At 41.9% G+C, this 21,250-nt stretch overlaps 3 pseudogenes; 1 reads left to right on the top strand and 2 right to left on the bottom strand.

Annotated features, from left to right (window-relative positions):
* The first annotated feature begins 3,167 nt into the window (after window positions 1-3,167).
* On the top strand, window positions 3,168-5,518 carry LOC113747051 (long-chain fatty acid transport protein 1-like; annotated as a pseudogene).
* Window positions 5,519-15,774: 10,256 nt separating this feature from the next.
* LOC113747050 (protein VAC14 homolog pseudogene) lies at window positions 15,775-16,875 on the bottom strand (annotated as a pseudogene).
* Window positions 16,876-16,958: 83 nt separating this feature from the next.
* LOC113747049 (protein VAC14 homolog pseudogene) lies at window positions 16,959-17,957 on the bottom strand (annotated as a pseudogene).
* Window positions 17,958-21,250: the final 3,293 nt, after the last annotated feature.

The raw sequence follows: 21,250 nt of genomic DNA, 5'->3' as shown, positions 1-21,250 counted from the left end.
ATACCTTTGTTCCCTGTTCAACTATCCAACAATAGCTGTAAAAATTGGCTGAGATCCCCATCTAGCTGTAAGGATCAGCACGGGAGATGAGTAGATGGAAGTAATACATCCAGAGGGAAGGCGGATGGAAAATGCAGGTCCAGCGTGTGCAGATAAAATAACTTCCAAGGAGGAGAACAAGCCAAAAGATTGTGAACAAAGTCACAATCACAGTCACAACTCAGTCACAACTGAATGTGGTAAACCAGGCAGCTCCACAGACAAGAGACACATTTATCCACTCTCATTTATTCTGAGGTATCAAAAACAAACCAGTGTTCACCTGGAGTAATCTGAAGGTATGTTCCACTGCGTAATTTAATTCATTGATACCATTTTCCAAATGGCAAATTAGCCCAGCCGAAGTTGAAATATATGCAAAATATAAGAAATAAGACTGTGCATGACTAGATATTGAATCCTTAGGAAAGAGTTTTCACATATCCTGGTTAAGATATAGGCATGGATGATGCCAGTTGCTCAGAAATGCTTGTTTTTTTTTAAAGAACACAGCAAAAAAAAAAAAAAAAAAAAGCATCTAGTATGCATCTGTAGAGTTTCCATGGTAAAGTTGACAAGCCAGCTGATAACACCCAGTCCGATAAGAACCCTCGGGTTCCTTTTACTCATGTAATTCTCTCTCCTCTCTGTAACTCTCAATATCTGCATGATCTTCGGGGAAATTGCTTCACTCTGTGTAGATACACACTATTGATTGAGTAAGAGGGGTGTAACAGAAAGAATGCAAAAACAAAATCATTGTAAAAAAAAAAAAAGATAAAACAATGGACTGGTGTCTAAGGGAGACGCAGTATAGTTTAATAATTTTGTTTATATGAAGGTTAATAGCAAAGTAGACTGGTATGAGATTAAAAGGACTCTATAGATTGTGCACTAGAACAAATTCTTCTTTAAAGTAATGTCAGCTCCAAGAACTTTGCATTCTTTGTGCTCTTCTAAAATTTACATCCATGCAAAAAAGTCTCTCTAATTAACGTTTACAAAGTCAAAATTAGTTTATTTAAGCACAATGTAGGATTAAAATTGTTTATGCAAATTGGAACACCTTGCAAATTTAGGACATCAAGTAGCAAAATAAAGACAAAGACATTGTTGATAAAATAAATTTATTAAATTAAGTCCCATATTTTAAAACGCTCTCTTTGCAGCACAGACAGATAAACTGAGGTACGCTTGTGACATTGTGACAGTTTAGGGTCAACAGTCAACCGGGGGAGTTGAGGAACTGGAATGGTGAGCTGCAAAAGACAAATGAGCAAATGTTTTTTTGGCAGAACAGTTTGTGGAACAGGTTTACACATCTAGTTGAGAAACCTGTTGTGCAACCAAATAAAAGAAGCAGAAATTCCATACGTTCTCTACATTTCCACACCACAGCGACATTGCAGTAAAGTAAAGAAGAAAAGTTCATCACAAAAATTTCCTCCCCAGTGACTACTTATTGTAATGAAGACAAAACGATAGCATAGACAGTGAAGCGCGTATCATTCATCATTAATTATCATTCATGAGTACATTTTTATTCAAGACCTCGCGGTTGTCTGAATTACTTGACACATTTTAGACAGCACAGCAGGATGGTATGAAAACTAGCTATAAATTGGTCAGTGGTTTTGTTTTTAACTAATGGAGTAGTTAACGTTGCTGTAATTCCTTGTAGATGACACTGAAGATGAGACACAATAATACTCAACTCAACTCAACTCAACTTATATAAAGCCCTTAAAAACAGCCGCAGCTGACACAAAGTGCTGTACATAAATAGAACATGAATATAGACATAAAAACAAAAAACTATATAAAACATAAGAAATGATAAACAATGTTAAAAAAATTAAAGCAAAAACAGAACAGAGTCTATCTACTACACCTACACCTCATCATTGAACAATTCTTGTGACATTCAACCAAAGTCACAGAAACTTAACCAGGAGAAAGATGGATTTATTCTTCTGGTGTTACGTATGGCCTCCTGGAATCAGATCTGGGACCTCTGGGTTTACATCTTAATGAGGAGGACACTACTTTTCAGCACACACAGAGACCCACAGTGACAGAAAATAGCTCCTGTGCAGACTTAGCAGGGAGGTTTTTTAGTCTGCAATACATGATGCTTTTGGACTTGGACTGAAATAAAGATGTCTTTCAGGTGTAAGAATAAAAAAAAAAACGTTGTGTAATTTCAACAGGCCTTATCAGCAAGCCAAGAGCAGCAGGGTGAATATGGGATGGAGACAGACTTTCTCAACATTTCACAGCATTTAGTTAGTAGTTGTGTCAGTGCACTATCAATAGCGGCCACCTGCAAATCTGGTGGTCGGGAAATTGGGTGGCGTTAGTATTGTCCAATAGAAAAACTGTAAAAGTTTAACATGCGTCATTTCAACCAATGGCTGAGCCGCTGAGAAAGCGCACACCCAAGGCGGGCGGTGCTTCTTTAGCAACGACTCTATTCAATATGGAGTACAGAAAATAGACAGTTTCAGTCCCCGTTTCCCTGCTCCATTCAGATTCGCCTCACTTTTTTAAATGTCGGGCACAATATGAACTCTCCCTGACAGACGTCAGCTCCCGGGACCCGCTCGCGTACGTTTGAGCATTGGAGACATGGTTTAATGTAATTTATTTACAGCATACTCAACAACAACAACCTCGCTGCCGAACAGGCTGAAACTGTCCAACACTTTAAAACACGGGTTTCCTTTTTTAAAAAAACGCCAGGTTACATAACAGGAACAATAATCGACCGCTCTCAATATCCGGAGGAAGGTTGAATCATTTGTAGTTTGCGCGAAAGTAACGTGACAAGTTTTGCCGACCCGGCGGGGTTACGGGTGAAAGGTGACATCGCTTCAGTCTATTGACTCGTAGGTAAGTTGTGTGAAATGCATGCAGGCCTGAGGAGATTGTTATGTTGACCTTGGGTGATGTTTGTTATGATGTGAGCGACTTTTTTCCATCCTAACTTTATCCTTGCTCATGCAAAAGAAGTTTCTTGTATGTTACTAGTCTGTGCCATTCTGTACTATGCACTCACTTCTGAAAAACCCCATGTAGGCTGTCATAAAAGCCACTTTTCTCCCTCCCATTTTCCCTCCATGAAAAGAATGCACAATGCAGCGAGTGTTCACTCTACTCTGGGATCATGGGACTGTTGCGTCTCTTCGGGGTGTCCTGGTCCTGGAGTCTAGCAGCAGGCCTTGGAGTGTATCTGGGCACAAAGAACCTGGAAATACTTCACATCGCAGCACTTACCGCCCCAAGAGAGACCTCAAGTAAACAAATATGTCCAAATATAGTTATGAGCATGCTTGTGGATCTGTGTCTGTATTAATTTCTCTTGTCTTCCTCCTCACCAGTGGCCTGTAGTGCTGTTGAGAGTGGAAGCTGGCCTGTGGCGCTACATGCGCAATGGAAGTAATATTCCTTCCATATTCGCCCAGACATAAACGCCATCCGAATAAACCAGCACTGATCTATGAGGCCACAGGGGAAACGTGGACCTTCACACAGCTGGACGAGCTGTCTAACGCAGTGGCTCACTGGGCGAGAGATCAGGGATGGGTCCAGGGGATGTGGTGGCCCTCGTAATGGAAAGCAGGCCGTTACAGGTTGCACTTTGGCTGGGCTTCGCCAAGGTTGGGTGGAAGCTGCACTTATCAACTTCAACCTCCTGCCATGATTCCCTGTTGCCACTGTAACGGGGTGTCGGGGTCACGGGCTTTGTGTTCGGAGCCCGAGCTTGCTGATGGTAAGGTGTGTTAGACAAAGTAGTCAAAGCAGATCAAGAAGTCAGCATTTAGCCTCTAATGCTGTATCATGGAGGAGTACATAAAAAGAATGTCTTGCTCACATTCGCAATTTAGTATAAAAAGGCTGATCTTATGCGTATTTGCAGGCAAAATCGCCTGAAATACTCAGCAACCTCCTAACAATGTCATGATTGATTAACGTTTGTGTGTGAAATCATATGAGCGCTTGTGTGGGACATAACTGGTGATAATGACTGTGTCTCCAACATGTCATGTGTCAGGACAATGCTGCCAGAGATCACATTGCCCGTCAACTGCTTCTGTGCCATTTCTCTTTTTGAACTTAGCTAACAGTGGACTCTGTTCGTACAAACACCTTTTGTCTCTGTGGTTTCCGTTATGTCCATACTTTGGTGTGTTGGGGAATCATGATTTGCTAAATGTTTTCATTATTTGAACAACGGTCCATTTGGTTTCTTTGCTTTTTCTTTAATGGTGTCGTTTTTCAGTTTTATACTTCAGAATTATGTTATATTAGTTATAAAGATAATTTAATTAATACAGGAATTTCATTTCACAGGAATTGTCCTGACTGGTGATTTTTCCTGTTCTTCTTGTTCCCCCGACTGAATGTCAGCCATGTGTGAGGTCAGCTGTTCCTTGAGCAAGTCCATGGTACGGTTCTGTACAGAGACGATCTCAGTGCAGAACATATGGCCAGACTGAGTGCTCAACCCTAGGACCCATTTATGCTGGCTGCATCTAAACATCCATCCCCCTCCCCTTGTGTTCACTCCAAAGGCATGAATGGGGCATTCCTAGGATCGCTACTAGAATTCAACACTGACGCTGTGTCTGTTAGGCGAGTTGGTTCATCTAAAACAAAAAAAAATATATATATATAAAATATAATACAACATAATAAATACATACAACATACTACATACATACAGACTGGGCGTTACATTTAACGCTCACCTTTTATTTTTATTCAACATCATTGTTGGTCGACCCTCATTTTGATTAATATAAAATATCATTTTATATATATTTTATTTTACCATGTCCCATAGTATTCTAGTCTGCTTCTCCAGTTTCTGAACTGGGATTGCTTCTCGTTATTACATGACGAGGCTGATTTTTGTTTTGGAACTTTGAGAATTTTGAATTCAAGACAGATGTTGACAATTATCTGTCTGAATAACAAAGCAGGTCCAGAACAATGGTAATATGTCTTAGATGAATAACTGTATACGTGATAGCAGTATTAAAGGTGTGAGCCTGAGACAACACCAGATAACAACTTAAAGGTCTGTTTTTCTCGAGAAAAAATGCAGCTGATGAAAAAAATTACATATGTTTTCTGGTATTCTTTGGGTTCATGATGAATCCCCCAGCATTTGCTGAATGCTGTGAAGACACCTGTAACTGAATTTTAAAATCTGCAGTGGTAATTATAAGGCTCTATTTATCTTCCTGCAGACCGAACTATTTTAACATTTACACCTCTGGCAACCACAGGACTGCCCAAGGCTGCCATTGTGGTGCACAGTCGGTAACGGTTACTCAAATTAAAAGAACCGCTTTCCAGACTGTTACAGTTGCTGCAGAGCTATATAATAGACTATCTCTCCTCTCTGTGTTCCCAACATAGTTAACAGAATGCTGCTTTTGGGTATTTTGCCTTTCGCATGCGCGTCCCCTGATGACATCATCTAATGACTGCCGGCCTCCTAATCACCTCAGGCAGGATGTGATAGGCAATGCCTCCAGCTTTTTGAATGGGTATATTTTTCATTTGATTTTGCATACCTGTTTTTGTGCTTTGTGTCTGTCCTGTCTCTTCTTGCCAAGGTTAATATCATGGGAATTGGGTCAGTGTCTGATCCATGGACTCACTGTGGGTAGTGAAAAAAGAAATTCCTCATGCCGCCAGCCGCGTCTGGGAGTTGCAATTAAGCACAACGCACTGTAAGAGTTAATGCAATTGAAAATGTTGAGACGTTCATATTTTCTAAAACAATCTATAAAACATTGATTTGAACAAGTACACCAACAACAACAACGCTACTCCGGTGTAGGGGTGCAGTATAGATTGGGGAATCTGCCTGCTACGCACCCGCCTCCTCTCCGTCCCACAGCCATGCATCATCAGAAAAAGGCACAAAGTTCGGCTAGCAGTGGGAAGGGTGCCGTCCCAGTGTGTGGGAGTCCCTTCACAAACGTTTTGGGGGGGCACAGATGGCGAGTTCTACATGGAGCAACAGGAGTGCAACTACTGTAGACTTGCGAACATGGATAGAAAGGGAAGGGAACAAATAACAGCTCAATTTTTTGTTTACACTAACAAAATGTGAATTGGATCAGAGTTGTAAACCTATTTCTGTCTACTCGTAGGTGGGAGCCTGGTGGATGAACAGTCGCATTCCTCCCCACGTGTACCAATCCGTTGGTCGGGTGGACGAGGAAGCATGGGAACTGGTTCGCAACAGCAGGGGACCTCTGTGTGCTTGCCGCCCTGGAATAAATACTAATTTTACAACAATGACTTTGGCTAGATGTAGCACATGGGTTGTTGATGGGTTTGGTTCTTCGAAAGCATTCTGTATTAACTCCTCCAGGTCCCATGCAGGGGAGCCAGGGTCTTTTGGTGTGGGTCGTATCATAACCAGCAGGGACCCTTACGCGAGCGTTTGATGGCTATGCTAACAACCAGGAGCGACAAAACGAAGAAGAATAGCTCAAACGTCGTTAAGAGAAGATTCTGCTATAGTCAGGTTCCAATCCTTTTTATTCTCTAAATACATATGACGAAGTGGAATTGCAAAAACCTGTGATACCTGTGAGTGGAAGACAATATCAGTACGCTGAAAAGATACTATTAATGTTATCTCAACGTTCTTATTCATGTGTAATGAGTCTTTTTTAAGATGAAGAGAAAGGTCCCTCACAAGTCACTGAAATCTTGAAAATCAAGGCATGTGCCAGTTTTTAAAATAAACAATGGGTTATTGAAATGCTGTGAATTTATATATTTTTGTGGAATAAAGAAATCGTTAAGATCATTAACACATTCAAGTCCTCCGTCTCTTAAATTGTTGTCCTGGAAGCTTTATGTAAAGTCTGTAATGTAAGGACCATGACCCATTTCCAAACTATTTCGGTGTTGAGTCCTTGATTTTAGGGAAAGTGGGGCCTGGGAAGTTCGTGAAAAAATCCTTGGTTCTGTTTGATATTATAATGGGAACAACTTTTTTTATAACTCCTGAAAACTCCTGAAAGTTAAACTTGAAAAATTAAAGGCAATGGTCAAATTGGCCCAATTTCCTTTTACATGCTCAGTAGGGGAAATTGAAATTATAGAACAGAAGAAAGCCCCTTATTGTCATGGTGCACCTTGTAAACAAATTACACAATGTGGCACGTTGTCTACTTAGGTGAGGTGCTGGTGATGGGATGACCTGGGCTACATGTCTTCCGTGGCGCGTGCGGAGACACATTTTCGTTGGAGAGGAGAAAAAATGTCTCCACCACAGAAGGTGGAGGGGGCATACTCGCAATCTTCTGGTCCAGACTGAACGTAGCTGTGTATAGGGTGGTACAGTGCCAGGTGAAATGGGTTAACTCTGTATACTTACTGCGTTTATTTGTCAAATTGGAACCAGATGTTATTTTCTCTATATGCAATTATTGCTTTTGACTGGTACTCGCTTACTTTGAAACAGCATTTCTCTCCATTGTGTCATAAACAGGTGTGGAAGGTAGGCAGGTATGGGCTGCCATTGAAGACTCTACAGGAGTTTGACTGCAAGTGATTTCTTTGCTTGAAAATCCAGCAAGCTCTTCCTCCATATGCCGCCCTGTGGTTTCCTGCGTATTCCCCACATGTAGACACCACAGGGTAAAAACCTGTCGTAATTCGCTCTGAGTTTCATAAAATTATAGCTATCATTAATCGATTGCAAGTCAGTAATGAGCATCTGGTGTGTTATCTCACATTCCCTGTGGTAGGTACATTTTAAATCCAGAAAACCAGGCTGCAAAGGGAGGGATTACGACCACGTGTTACCACTGACAAGATCTACTTTTTGTAACACTAGAGGCTGCACGTTATGAGGTATAGAGGAGGAGCTTACAATGCTATAAGCGGAGGAAGAATGTCTCGCATGGACACGAGGCCATAGCAGGGCAGTGTGGTGGCTCAGTTTAACGATGCTGTGAAAAGATAACTTAGGCACAGCTGGTGTTTGGATCAGTCCAGTCTTGGTTGCACACCACTGGCATGGTGGATTTTAACCTTTGGCTGGATTTTACTTTCAGGGAACAGAATTGAGATGACTATTTAACATAGGAGAGTAATTGTTTACTGATGATGTTCTATAACACGGTATGATAACAGACCAAGAGGTAAACGAAGGGGATTTGATTTATTGTTTTTAATAACTGCTTTGTAATTAGTAAATGAACACCTCATAGACTGTTTTGAGGGCATTATCCGCACATACAGTGGGTATTTCCCCACAACCCATTTGAATAGGAACATGTTACAATAAGTGGTAGGACAGAAAGGGAGCATACCATCAACTCGGTTACAGGGGACACCCATTATGAAATATTGCTGGCAAGAATAACGGTGTGGTTTTAAGCAATAATTGAGTGGTGAAGTTTAGAAGTTACTGCTGTGCTGTTGGATGAGGGCTGCAAGACAAGACTTCAGAGCAGTACATGTGGCAACCTAGAATCAAACACTAACCATGAGTCATTTTGTTTAATGCAATGATACTAATCTTACTTGTCATATGTAACCTCGGAACAACAGTGGCACGGTTTGCAAAAATACACAAAGTTGTTACTGTATGTGCCTTATATGAAACTGGGCAGATCTGTTTCTTTTTTATGCTTTTCTGGAAAGCAACAGTAGTGATTTTGTGTCAAAATGGCAAAACTGAGTCCACTAGTGACTGTCCACTCAATGTAAAAATCTTATCTTTAGTAATACATACACATAATGTGTGTGGTGTGTGTTGTGTTCAAGATGATGAAGTTATTACAATTACAAGTTCCCAGACTACATTTTTGTTGTAACGGCAATTAAATATTTAAACCATTTTCTTTGTTTCATGTCATTCAGGTAAAAAGAAACTTGAGAAGTACGTTTACATTTGTTTCTTGGAAATGGTCGTTCCCCACCAAATCATCTCTGTGGCAAAACAGAAAATTACAAACCATTTTCAAGCTTTAGCAGTCCTATATATAATGTCTTCATTGGAGTTTGTGGTAAGATGCCTACAACGTGAATTAGTTGTCTGTTGACAAGATAGCCTGTTGGGTAGGATTTTCAGAGGATGCTCTTTGCAGGCAGTGGCAAAATAAGGGAAAAGCTCTGGGTGTGATGACATCTGTGAAGGTGTAGAGGGGGTGTTCTCTCTCTAGGGTCAGAAAAGGTCACCGTGGCTCGGTCCAGTGTCTAAAACTATTCTGATCACATCTGGGTGCTTTTGTCATGTGCAATGGCTCCCATGGTGCTGTGCATGCCTTATGTGTCTCATTGAGAACCTTAGAGACAGAATCCCTCGCTGGTGTCAGCACGTGTTTGCCCTTTCCTGTTGATGGACTCACGGGCTAGTCCTACCACCAGTAGGTGTTGTCTTTCACCTCGACGTCCCAGCTGTGGCGGGGGGGGGGGGGGGGGGTCCAGTGGTATAGACCTCTGCGGCCAGCTCTCAGGCCTGATGTCAAAGCGCTCTGGGTTGGCCGGCAGTTTGGAAAATCTGAGTAGAGTTCTGTTCCTGCACCACTGTGAGATCTCTGAGAGGATAAGCAGCTAGCTGCTGTGTTGGGATCTAGAACTACAGGATCTTGAGAAAGAAAAATGGAAGTAGAAGTTACTATGGAGAAAAAGAGTTGTGCTCAATAAAACAGGACTGGTAGGTTTTTTTTAAGAACTTATATATATTACTAGCCTCTTCACTTTTCCCACACATGTATATTTCAGAGAGCCAGGTGCCTTGCCACATCAATTAAACATCAGAAATCAATTCTGGATCAAGGGTATTTCTCCAGTTCTGAAAAAGATATTCAGTAGTTAGTTGGTTGAGAACTGTGTCTGAACCATATTAACCTAAAATCAAGCTAGCTGAATCTTAGATGTAGAATTAATACTTACCATCTTTATTGTTTCTTTGTAATCTAAAATACAAGTTAAGAGGACAAGTTTTTACTAATGATTTTAAATATGAATGTAGACCCCTCTCTGGTTAAGATTTATGCATTCAAATGTTAAAGGAATAGTCCTATGTACCTTAGAAATTGGACATCTGGGGAGGTCAAGCTCCTGTTCCACTAATCTGAATGGTGTTGGAGAGAGATGGTCATTTCGTTGCTCATGGTCCTCAATTTGCTGATTAATTGTCAGATTTTTCTGATCTTCTCAGCCTTTAAGGTCAGAAAGTCTGGCAGCCTCCTGCTCTTTCCGGAAACAGTGCAGGGATTTAAAGTCCTCTTTGAGCTGTTGTTGTTCAGTATGGTTCAACTTGTTCTGGGAAAGAGACATGATTGAAGGGTAATCATGCCACCAACACCATGACTCTAGGTAATGTTCAAAGTAACATGAGGACTGATGGAACGCACAGTACTTGACAATGTGCTGCCATGTCCTCACAGACCGGTTTTTGCCTTCTTGTATAGTGGTACTGTCTCTTTCAAGGCACCAATGCATTCTTTAGTTCCTCCTATATCAATGACATAAACACACAACAAGGTCAGTCTGGCAGGTGGGTCAAGGCAGTGCGACACAATGGGGGCTTTCAGCTGCCGACAGACTTGCCCATAAAGCGATTCCCCGGTAATCAATAAGCCTGCACATACAGCACATCACATTTGATACAGTGGAAAGTGGCTAGTAGTGCCGGGAACAGCAAAATTAAGCCCAAATGCATCAGAATTAAGTTAAGACAGGAGAAATATGGCAACCAATATTATTTTGCATAGTAAGAAACTGATAGAAAGGAATGGAGCGTCACAGAAAACCGTGAGGGAGTCAGTTTCAGTTCTCTCTGGACTCCAACAGCAAACAGCAAAAACCAAAAATATAAACCTATTATTAGAATGTTATGAACCCTGCCAAAACACCTTCCACACAGATCAGCATATCAGGCTTTGAGAAGCTCAAAGGTAGGCACGGAAAGAAAATAAAAAAACAGTGAAGAAATACTATACAACTTAAAAATGTTTTACAAGCTAAAAGTAAATGAATGTCCAGGTACATAGCAACCCGTCTGCTATTCAATGAATGAATGGATTCCGCCAAGAGTTGTAACAGGAAGGCCCGATCAGTTAAGACAAATTAAGTGAATGCGCATCACATTGTGATCAATTTTGTTAAATAACCTTGGTACAATGTAACAGGTTATTTCATGACCAAATCATAATTCTCTAGGTATATTTCTTTTTTGCAAAACAGGGGTAAACATTTTTGTAATGCAGATTTTCCCAAGATATGCAGCGCAAAAATGAAAATTGCTACCAGTGTTAAAAATGGGGTCACCAACCCCGTAACTTGCTACCTTACAGTCATGAGCACCTTCCCCAAGGGTGTAGAGCCTGTGCCAAAGTGTGTAGCGGCTTTCCCACACAAACCACAGATGGGCTCCAAGTCCTCCAACAGAAAATGTAAAGCTTTGTCTCCTGCTCCTTACAAGCCCCTGGTCATCTTGCTTCTATCCAGCTTGAAGGATTCACGAGGACCCGCTCCAGCGGTACGGCTCACAACTATTTGATCCATGGAAGTATTGCACACAGCATAAAAAGGACATAGTGTGAATCCCCACTGCCGTGGGTGTCTCCCAGATGTTTTTAAACAAGGCTTTACAGAATCGGTGTCTGCAAGTGAGCACCACAGGCGGACTAGAATAATGTCCACAAATTGGACAGGAAAGGTCAATCCCTCACTATAGTTGTCTGGCAGCCATGCTTCTTTAAAGGGCTTTGATACAAGGCACGTCCGAGGTCCTCCCATGCCTCTGTGAGGCGACGCTCATAATTAACCTCAGGAATAACTGTTGAATATCTCAGATCCCCCAAAGGCTCATCTGGGTAACACTGTGCTGTGTGTGAGCACAATCATGCGTCAGCAAATAAACACGTGACACCTGAAGAATAAAACAAATTGGCTAGAGTTATAACCATGCTATGGATCACCTCTTTTAGTATTGAAGGATGTCTGTTGAATAACGGTCAACAGTTGACAGAGAAATAATTGTTGTTCCAAAATAGACTCGGGGCAAAGATAATAAATAGACAGGACGCGTAACAGATTTTGGACTGAAGTTATGTGGGTAAAGAAATATCTTCCTGCTGATCATGGGAACAGTGTTCACATGAAGTTTAGCTTAAGGGCATCCCGCTTTTTAGGACGGACACTAGTTGTATTTTTTAAATATCAATAAGTCAATTCCTCTTGTGGTAACAACACAAAACAGTTTGTCAGAGGATTATAAGGGCAAATACAAGATGTGCACAGAGTAGCATGATTGACTTGAGGTTAATTTGTTAATTTAAAAGTATTTCACGTAAGATGACCTTGTTGTAACAGTCCTAAATGTAGTAAGTTTGTTGTGAGAGTCAGCTGTCCACCCAAAATAGGAACCAGTGCGTATACAGACAGAGGAAGAAAAATTAGAAACACTATGTAGGTCCTCACTGCTTCAATATTTTTGTATAATATATAATAATATAATGTAGATATGATATATAAATAAGATTCCATGATCAGTTTTTAAGCCACTGGTCTTGGGCGGTTGGTAGTGCAAAGTGGTTGGTGCATTGCAAGCCCCCCGTGGGTCAAGAGGCTCAGTCCCTCTCTGCAGTCTGCGAATCCCCCCCGCATCGGACGGCCCTGACTGCGCGTCATCCCCCCTCTCTCTGCCCCTCTTTCCTGTCTAGCTTTCAGCTGTCCATCATTAAAAGGCCAAAAAATAATATTTAAAAAAAAGAGCCACTGGCCTTTGCCCAAAATTATTTTGCATTGACATTAGATATTTTAGGTTAGGTTATTATTTAGAATAATGAAGTTAGGTAATTGAATTGTTATGTGATTGCATTCCCCTAAAACATTCTAACATATCCCCCAGACAAGACATAACTGTGTCAACATCATCGATAAGAGTCAACATCGATCTTGAGTAATCCGTGTAGGTTACTGTTGAAAAGTGTTTATTTTTCATTCATCCATCGGCTGTAGAGATGGCAAAGTGAAAATTGATTTGGTGTCTGTGACAGTGCCCGGGGCAATCAGAGCCCATTGATAGTAACAGTCAACAGAACCACTGCCCCACCTCCCGCACACCACACACACACACACACACAACACACACACATGTAGCAAAGTACAGCCAGGCCATAGTTGCTGTTAAGTTATATTAAATACAGATTGATTGCGTTTGCCATGTGGGTTTGTGGGTTTGCATGTTTTACACTGTGTGTGTGTGGTGTGGTGTGTGTGTGTGTGTGTGGTGTGTGTGTGTGGTGTGTGTGTGTGGGTGTGGGGGGAGTGAATCTGATAGCTATACAGAGGCCAAAAGACGTAATTAGGAGGCTTGAAATTTTACAACCACAGTGGCATATCCTACAGAGCCCCATGGGGAGGAGCAGGGGCTCTAATGTGAAACGGACTTTCCATGACACATGTTCATGTATAGGGTTTGTGCCAGGTTTTTCTAGGTCCGAGATTTTGCAATTTCCACATTTGCCTTGGATAATCATTGTCTTCTCTAAAGATCTTCTTCAAGTTTAAGTAACCGACACGAATAACCTACAGATACATGAAGTGTGTCCCCTGTATCCAATATTTGGCGACACTTTTCTGATACTCAACATGTTAGAAAGAATAGAATGAATTTTTATTCAGCTTACCTTACAAGCTTAAATGCCTCTGTTTGGGGTACACTCGGTGATTCCATATGGCAGGCCGGATCTATGATCTATGGCAAATATGGGAGGCAACAGGTTCCAGATCAACTGCACATTATGAGAAACCAGTCTCTCTCCATGTGATCCACAGGATTTCGTGGAACCACAGGCTTGCTTTGAAGCAGAGAGGGCATTCTTTAGTGGCCATGTTTTATCCAGAAAGTTTCTCCAAACAGGAATTACAAAAGCTAAAATCACAACCGATGCAAGCAGAGGACCACTGAATCACAAATATGTCCCTACACACAGCACGCAACGTCTCCATCCACAACCTGACATAATGTCAACCTCCCATCTGTGAAATTCAGGTCAGCCCTGAATGGGTCTCTAGCTACCAGGCCAGTACAAAACCCTGTGTCTCTCCGTATACAAGCAGGTACCATATGTGTCCTGAAGGAGAGAGCCCAGATCCTCTAAGTTTTCACCATAAATAATATGGGCCTGGCCAGATTTTGAGCTCAGTTTTTCAAACCATGTTAAACTGGAAGGACAGAAACAAACATGGAACATTTTCACCTTAGCTAAGTATAGGGGGAAAGATGGTATGAGCGATATAAGGAGATAATTTTATGCATAAAGCAAAGCTTGTATCACAAGCTCAGAATAGCAACCTATAGGCAAAGTAGACAGAATGATTGACAAAATTAATTAAAAAGTAAAATGAATTGGAAGGATAGTGGGCATTGGAGCTTAGTGTTAATGAGCCGATTATAATAATAAATCAAAGATAATCGACCTTTTGAACTCACTTTCTTCTCCTCCCCACACACACACACCACCAACACTTGTATCCATATTTCTCATAATAGATTTTGCTTAATAAGTGATGGAAAAACTTTTTATCACTGGTCACTTTAGTTGATTTTCACACAGACTGACAAACTGTGAATCTGTTTAAGAATAACAAACAAGCACCTCTACAAAGAGCAACAGAATTTTGAAGAACATGTAAAAAATAATGGAATTAAAAGCTGAGTGGTGTTAATGCAAAGTTTTTCTGCTCAGTCTGTTTGAACAACAACAAATGGCAAGAGGGGGAACAACAACGGGTCGACTCAGAATTAAGGCCAAGTTCAGTCATTCAATGGGCTTCCAAACTTTTGAATCTCAGCTGACTGGCAATCCTCTCATGTGAGATTTCTTTTCTGGCTAACAAGAGATAAGCATCCTGAACAAATTCCTCTAATATTCATGCTGCTCAGCAGATCCACCGTGGAAAATAATGTGATTCACATGGAACATGACGTGACGGAAGTGTGGTAGTTACCACGAAAAATGCATATCAGATTCACTAAAACACTGTGAAACATTTACATTTATGTGGAACATCTCAGCTGCTGACATGGCATAATGAAACTTCGGTCGGATGGGGCATATATCACCACCACAATTTTTGATGCGTGAGATTTTATGTACATTCTTCAAATCTCGCAAAAGCATCGTTGATTTGCCAGTGTATAGTCTGACATGTATTAAAAAAAATCTGTTTTCTGTTTGAAAGTGTTGTGTTTTCTTATGTTACATAGTATTCTCTTCATTAGTTAGCAAAGAAATGATAACAACATATCTGTTTTTTTTTGACATGGATACCCAGTACTATCTCCGATAAGACGTTTTAATACTTACTTATACTTTTTGAATCAAGAAAAAGCATCTTAAAATTTTCCAGTAACAACTCTATATATTTTTATATTTGTCCTTAATATATATCTTGTTGCCTCCTCTCGCTGTCCTCAAGGCCAGAGGGTCACTATGGTCACAGAGACTTCACATCAGCTTTTCTGTCGGGGTGATCAGAGGCACGGCCAGAAGCGTTGGTGTCGGAGTCGGACCGCTCCAGGTGTTTCTCTGAACAAGATCGAAATGCTGAAGCAGATTCATTGTAATCCATCTGAGTGTGGGAGGCACGTTTGGGAAACCACGTGCTTGTTTAGAGTCCATATACTTGGATTCAGCCACAGTCCTCATGAGACTTCTCTGGGTTGGGGACCACTCAGAGCGATGGGAGAAGCAGTTGGAAAGCCTGACTCCTGTGGCAGGAGCATCAGCAGGCCAACAGTGCTTTTAATCAGGGAAGGGTTTGTTTTCGCCACATCGAGAACTGCAGGCGAAGGTAGTGAAAATGGGCTTTCGATGAGCTTACCAGCGTGTCGACCTCCATCAGGAAGTTCTACTGTCACCTCCAGATCTCCAAACTTCGGGATTGATCATAGGCAGGTTTGGTTCCTGTTGAGGAAACATAGTGACACAGTGGGGCCACTAGGGTTGTGGAACCAAGAACGATACAGACAGAAAAACAAAGCACAGCTCTCCTGATCGTAAGGTCTTTCAGCTGGTTGTGCGTAACTGGGAAGAGCTCAGGCCGAGGTGGAGCAGGGATGGTGTTAAGGGTCTGAAAAACCATGGTGGAGGCAAATTTGAGATCCCCTCCTTTAGCAAGATGTCAGCCCATAGAGTGGAAGATGGTTCGCTGCATGAAGCAACAGACAGAGCTCCGGATGAATGAAAGCTCCGCTGTTTCTCCAGGAGCTTCCTCTCCAGGCTGAAAGCGTTTCAGCAGTTGATCATGAACTGGTAAAAAATAGGATTCCATACTGGGAGTCCGAGGAGATGAGTCGGCGGCTTTGAGCCTGTGCTAGGTTGCTGGCCTGGCTTGGTGCTCCTGGGACCTTAAGCTCCAGTATTTGTTGTCAGTGCTGTCCAGGAGCAACTTGGTCTGTTTTGGGCCTGGCAGGAGATGATGCTAGCATCAGCGAACACACCTCCAATCTTTTAGGATAACATCATCAGACTCATCAGACAGTGGTTTTTTCAGCAGGATGAAACAGGCTGTCTGTGTGGCGGAACTTTACGTGGTGTCCTTGATGTAGAGGTGGGAGAGCCTTTGAGCACAGCTATGGGCGGTCATCATGCCCGTGGAGGAGTAGCGAGGTGCCGGGTCCAATACCTGACAATAACCCAGCCAGATCCAGGGGGTTACCTGAGGCATGTCCTGCACTCGCTGGGGTGAAGAAGCGGATGTTACTGAATACCACAGATTCTTGTGATGCAGGTCAGGCAGATCATTGCTGTTGCTCCGTCGTAGGCTGGCCATCTTTCTCTAGACAGCGACCCTGTACTGCCATTTTTATCTTCATCAGCCTCATCCTCATCATCCTCAGGGAGTTACCAGCTTCATCAGAAATGTGATGACAGGCACTGGGCTGCTTCTTTGGTATTCTTCTTTCTGTCATCATAAGAAAGGCAAGGCGCACAGCAGTAGATGCCAGAAAAGTAGGGGAGCATAACTCGGCCTGCAAGCTGAATAGACTCTCCTCATCCAGGTTCATAGCTGTCAGCGGATCAAATCATTTGTGAGCTTTGTTGTCAGTTTCATCTGCTACCCTGGCAGTGGATTGACAAGGATGTTTTGGACATCTCAGCAAATTTTTCACACACTGGAGGGGGTTTGCTTTATCTCCTTCAGAAACTCCTCCCCAGCAACGACTTCCACACGTCCTACGATCGCCGTTCTAGTTGTCTCTCGCCGGATCTGGAAGAGCCCATCCAGGAATCTAAGGGAGGTAGTCTAACAGGTTTGATGTCTGGCACAAGGACTCCAGAACCATGGATCCAGGAAATTATGAACTGCCCGCATATTGATTATTTGGAGTAGTATCCTCTCTCCTCAGCAGGGGGACGAAGCCACCAAGTCAAACGTGTTACTTTCGGTCACAATGTCTTTTCAACACAGTCTGTCCAGGAGTTTCAGATCCACTTTCACATTAGGGTCTGGATCTGCTGCAGCGTGCTGGACCATCAAAGGAGCAGGTTTGAAGTGGGGCATCACTGCTCCCCTGGCCACTTTAACGAGTTATAGAGGGCCTCACATGCATAGAGCGCAGAACGACTGTCTGAGTCTTAAAACAACGTGAGCACGTGGCTCAATAGCCTTCAAATACGACCAGAGTCCTTGCCGAGGGCGATGGAGCAAGCTGGCCAGTCCCCAATAAGACCCACTTTTGCGGCTGTGGGGGTGCTGGGAAAGCGCAAACTCCGAAGCCAGGATCTGGGATGACATGTCAGATTTGAGTGGAGTTGTTCTGAGCCAACAAACTCCCGGACCAGTTTCTCAAGTTCTAGAGCACGACTTCCTCTTCTCGTACAAGTTTTGTCATTCAAAGCCCGGAACGATGTTGGGCGTCAAGGGGGCGAAAAGTCCCCTTCTCCGTGGTCATGTCTTAGCCGCGGTTTGTAGCGGATGGTTTATTCTGCTGAGCTCTGCGCTGGACGTGCGAAGAATCGGTTGGCATTGATGATTTATTGTATTTCTAAGAGAAAACACATCGGTTTACATCGCGAATGAGGAAGTCCCCTGTAATACAACTGAGCGGACCGTTGCAATCCGCCGGAAAACGCGTCACAGGTTGCTACAGGGTTTATTTAGGTCCCCTTTGTGAGTACCGTTACTCATTAGCTACGCAATGCGGCTGAATCATGTTTTCGTTTTTTTTTTTTTTTTATCACGCAACAGGGCTCGCCCTCGAATTTTTATTATTAATTTTCATGTTTTTTTCTTAGCTGTGAAGTGTGGCTGCGTCAGCCGGTGATGACGAGCCGCTCCCTGTCCACTCCAGCTCTCCTCCATCTGGAGAAGATGGCCAGGTTCTGTACCCTGAGTCATGTCTGCAAGACTGGGGGATGAAGACTCGACCGAGCTCCTGCGGAGCTGTCTCGGCTCATGGCGGCTAATTCAGCCCGGACAGAGAAAGTAAACAATCTGCAGTTGGCGAGCTGACAAGTTGCCCCCAAGTTGTGTAAAAGTTATCACAGTGTAGTGTACAGACTGCCGGCGACAGGACGGGGATGCGCAGGTAAACTAAGCAAACCAAAGACGGTTTTGAACAGAACCTCGCAATTGCTTATGTGTTGTATGGAGTGGTTTTCTTTTTTTTTTTTTACTTCTATTGTTAGACCTTTCTTCAGTGTCTGGTTCTGCCCACCATAAGGGGATCTTTGGAAAAGATTGGTGTATGAATCTGGAAAGAACAGAGACCCACTGGCATGTAGAGTTCCCCAGACTCACCACTCTCATACTGAAAAGTAAGTAGAAAGGTTTACAACATGTAATGAAGTGACAATAAACAAGGGTAATAAAACAGGTTGAAATAAGTATATAAACTAAGATTACATGTTCTCAGTGTTTTCTAAAAAGGTCGGCTTGTGCAACATTGTAAAGTTATATATATGTATTTGGGTAATATATGCCCGGATTGTAGGCAATATGTATATTCATGAGTGTTTATGTTGTTTTCATACATCTACATCATGTAATAAACAAGGGCTAAAACATTTCCAACCAAAAACACGTACACTGTGTCTAACATACAAGTTTTTTTTTTTGACAATGGCTGAAAAAAAATCCTTTCTTGTTATAACCTCAGATAGTTGCCCGTCTCAATTGCACAGAGCTTGATATGAAATCCTTTCAAATTGCAGGTTTTGTCCAACCACCGTCTAAACTCAAAATAGCATTTGGCAGCAAATCACCACCAGACCGGCATTTGAGAAGGCTGTATCCAGAGAAGGTTTTTTTTTTCCATTTTTTCCCATTTTGCTGTTGCAGTTGATTGCCTGACTAATAATTTCACACAGCTCTAGTCTGGTAAGCATTGTGTCATAGAAACTAATCTAATGCTGGTAATTGAACTCAGGTTAACAGTTTCACTTTCTGTGTTGTAGTCTGTATGACGCTGTCTGACCAAATTACTGTGACCAGAGATCAAAGATGAGGATACGTGGAGGATGTCCGCCCGGCACGGCCAACCGGGAAACAATTAATATCAGAAGGGTGAGAGTGAAGGGGTGTTGATATGAGGATATCTACACTGCAGATTTAGTAGCAGCTCTGAGGCTTTTTTAGGGCGTTGACTTTGTATTTTTGTATTAACAGAACACGATAAAAGCATGGCAGAGAAGCTGTCTGTCACATTTCCAGCTGATGGCAGCGCTTTTGCAGCTTGTTACAGTGATCAGGACAGAGAAGAACTGTGTCTGCAGGGTAGTATTTACGAACCGCCCATACCGCAGCGATATCCAGCAATGACCAGAGGAGTCCTTCAGACACCTCATAGTAGTCCAATCGGAAGAGGATGATGAATATATATATATATAATTTTCTTCTTAACCCTCGAGGCACCTAATTGTCATCATGCTCTTTCAAACTCAAACTCTGTGCTTATGTTCTCATGACTGGGTGATCATCAAAGTATGACAGACTCAAATACCTTTTGTTTTGAGGGAATTAGAATAATTATTGAGAATTTAAGAAAGTAAATGACTTTGTTCCCTGTTCAACTATCCAGCTATAGCTGTAAAATTTCCCCATCTAGCTGTAAGGATCAGCACGGGAGATGAGTAGATGGAAGTAATACATCCAGAGGGGGAAGGCGGATGGAAAATGCAGGTCCAGCGTGTGCAGATAAAATAACTTCCAAGGAGGAGAACAAGGCCAAAAGATTGTGAACAAAGTCACAATCACAGTCACAACTCAGTCACAACTGAATGTGGTAAACCAGGCAGCTCCACAGACAAGAGACACATTTATCCACTCTCATTTATTCTGAGGTATCAAAAACAAACCAGTGTTCACCTGGAGTAATCTGAAGGTATGTTCCACTGCGTAATTTAATTCATTGATACCATTTTCCAAATGGCAAATTAGCCCAGCTGAAGTTGAAATATATGCAAAATATAAGAAATAAGACTGGTGCATGACTAGATAGTTGAATCCTTAGGAAAGAGTTTCACATATCCTGGTTAAGATATTTAGGCATGGATGATGCAGAGTTGCTCAGAAATGCTTTGTTTTCTTTAAAGAACACAGCAAAAAAATAAAAATAAAAATCGAACAAGAGAGAATAGATACAGCATCTAGTATGCATCTGTAGAGTTTCCATGGTAAAGTTGACAAGCCAGCTGATAACATCCTCAGTCCTGATAAGAACCCTCAGGTTCTTGTAATTCTCTCTCTCTCTCTGTAACTCTCTAATATCTGCATGATCTTCGGGGAAATTGCTTCACTCTGTGTAGATACACACTATTGATTGAGTAAGAGGGGGGTAACAGAAAGAAATGCAAAAACAAAATCATTTGTGAAAAAAAAAGATAAAACAAATGGACTGGTGTCTAAGGGAGACGCAGTATAGTTTAATAATTTTTGTTTATATGAAGGTTAATAGAAAAGTAGACTGGTATGAGATTAAAAGGACTCTATAGATTGTGCTATCTAGAAGAAATTCTTCTTTAAAGTAATGTCAGCTCCAAGAACCTTTTGCATTCTTTGTGCTCTTCTAAAATTTACATCCATGCAAAAAAGTCTCTCTAATTAACGTGTTACAAATATCAAAATTAGTATTTTAAGCACAATGTAGGATTAAAATTGTTTATGCAAATTGGAACACCTTGCAAATTAGACAAGACTATTGTTG

Source organism: Larimichthys crocea, chromosome XII (genome assembly GCF_000972845.2).
Source record: "Larimichthys crocea isolate SSNF chromosome XII, L_crocea_2.0, whole genome shotgun sequence".
NCBI classification, from domain to species: Eukaryota; Metazoa; Chordata; class Actinopteri; family Sciaenidae; genus Larimichthys; species Larimichthys crocea.
Note: the sequence above shows the minus strand (reverse complement) of the source record. Positions and strands in the feature narration are given on the sequence as shown.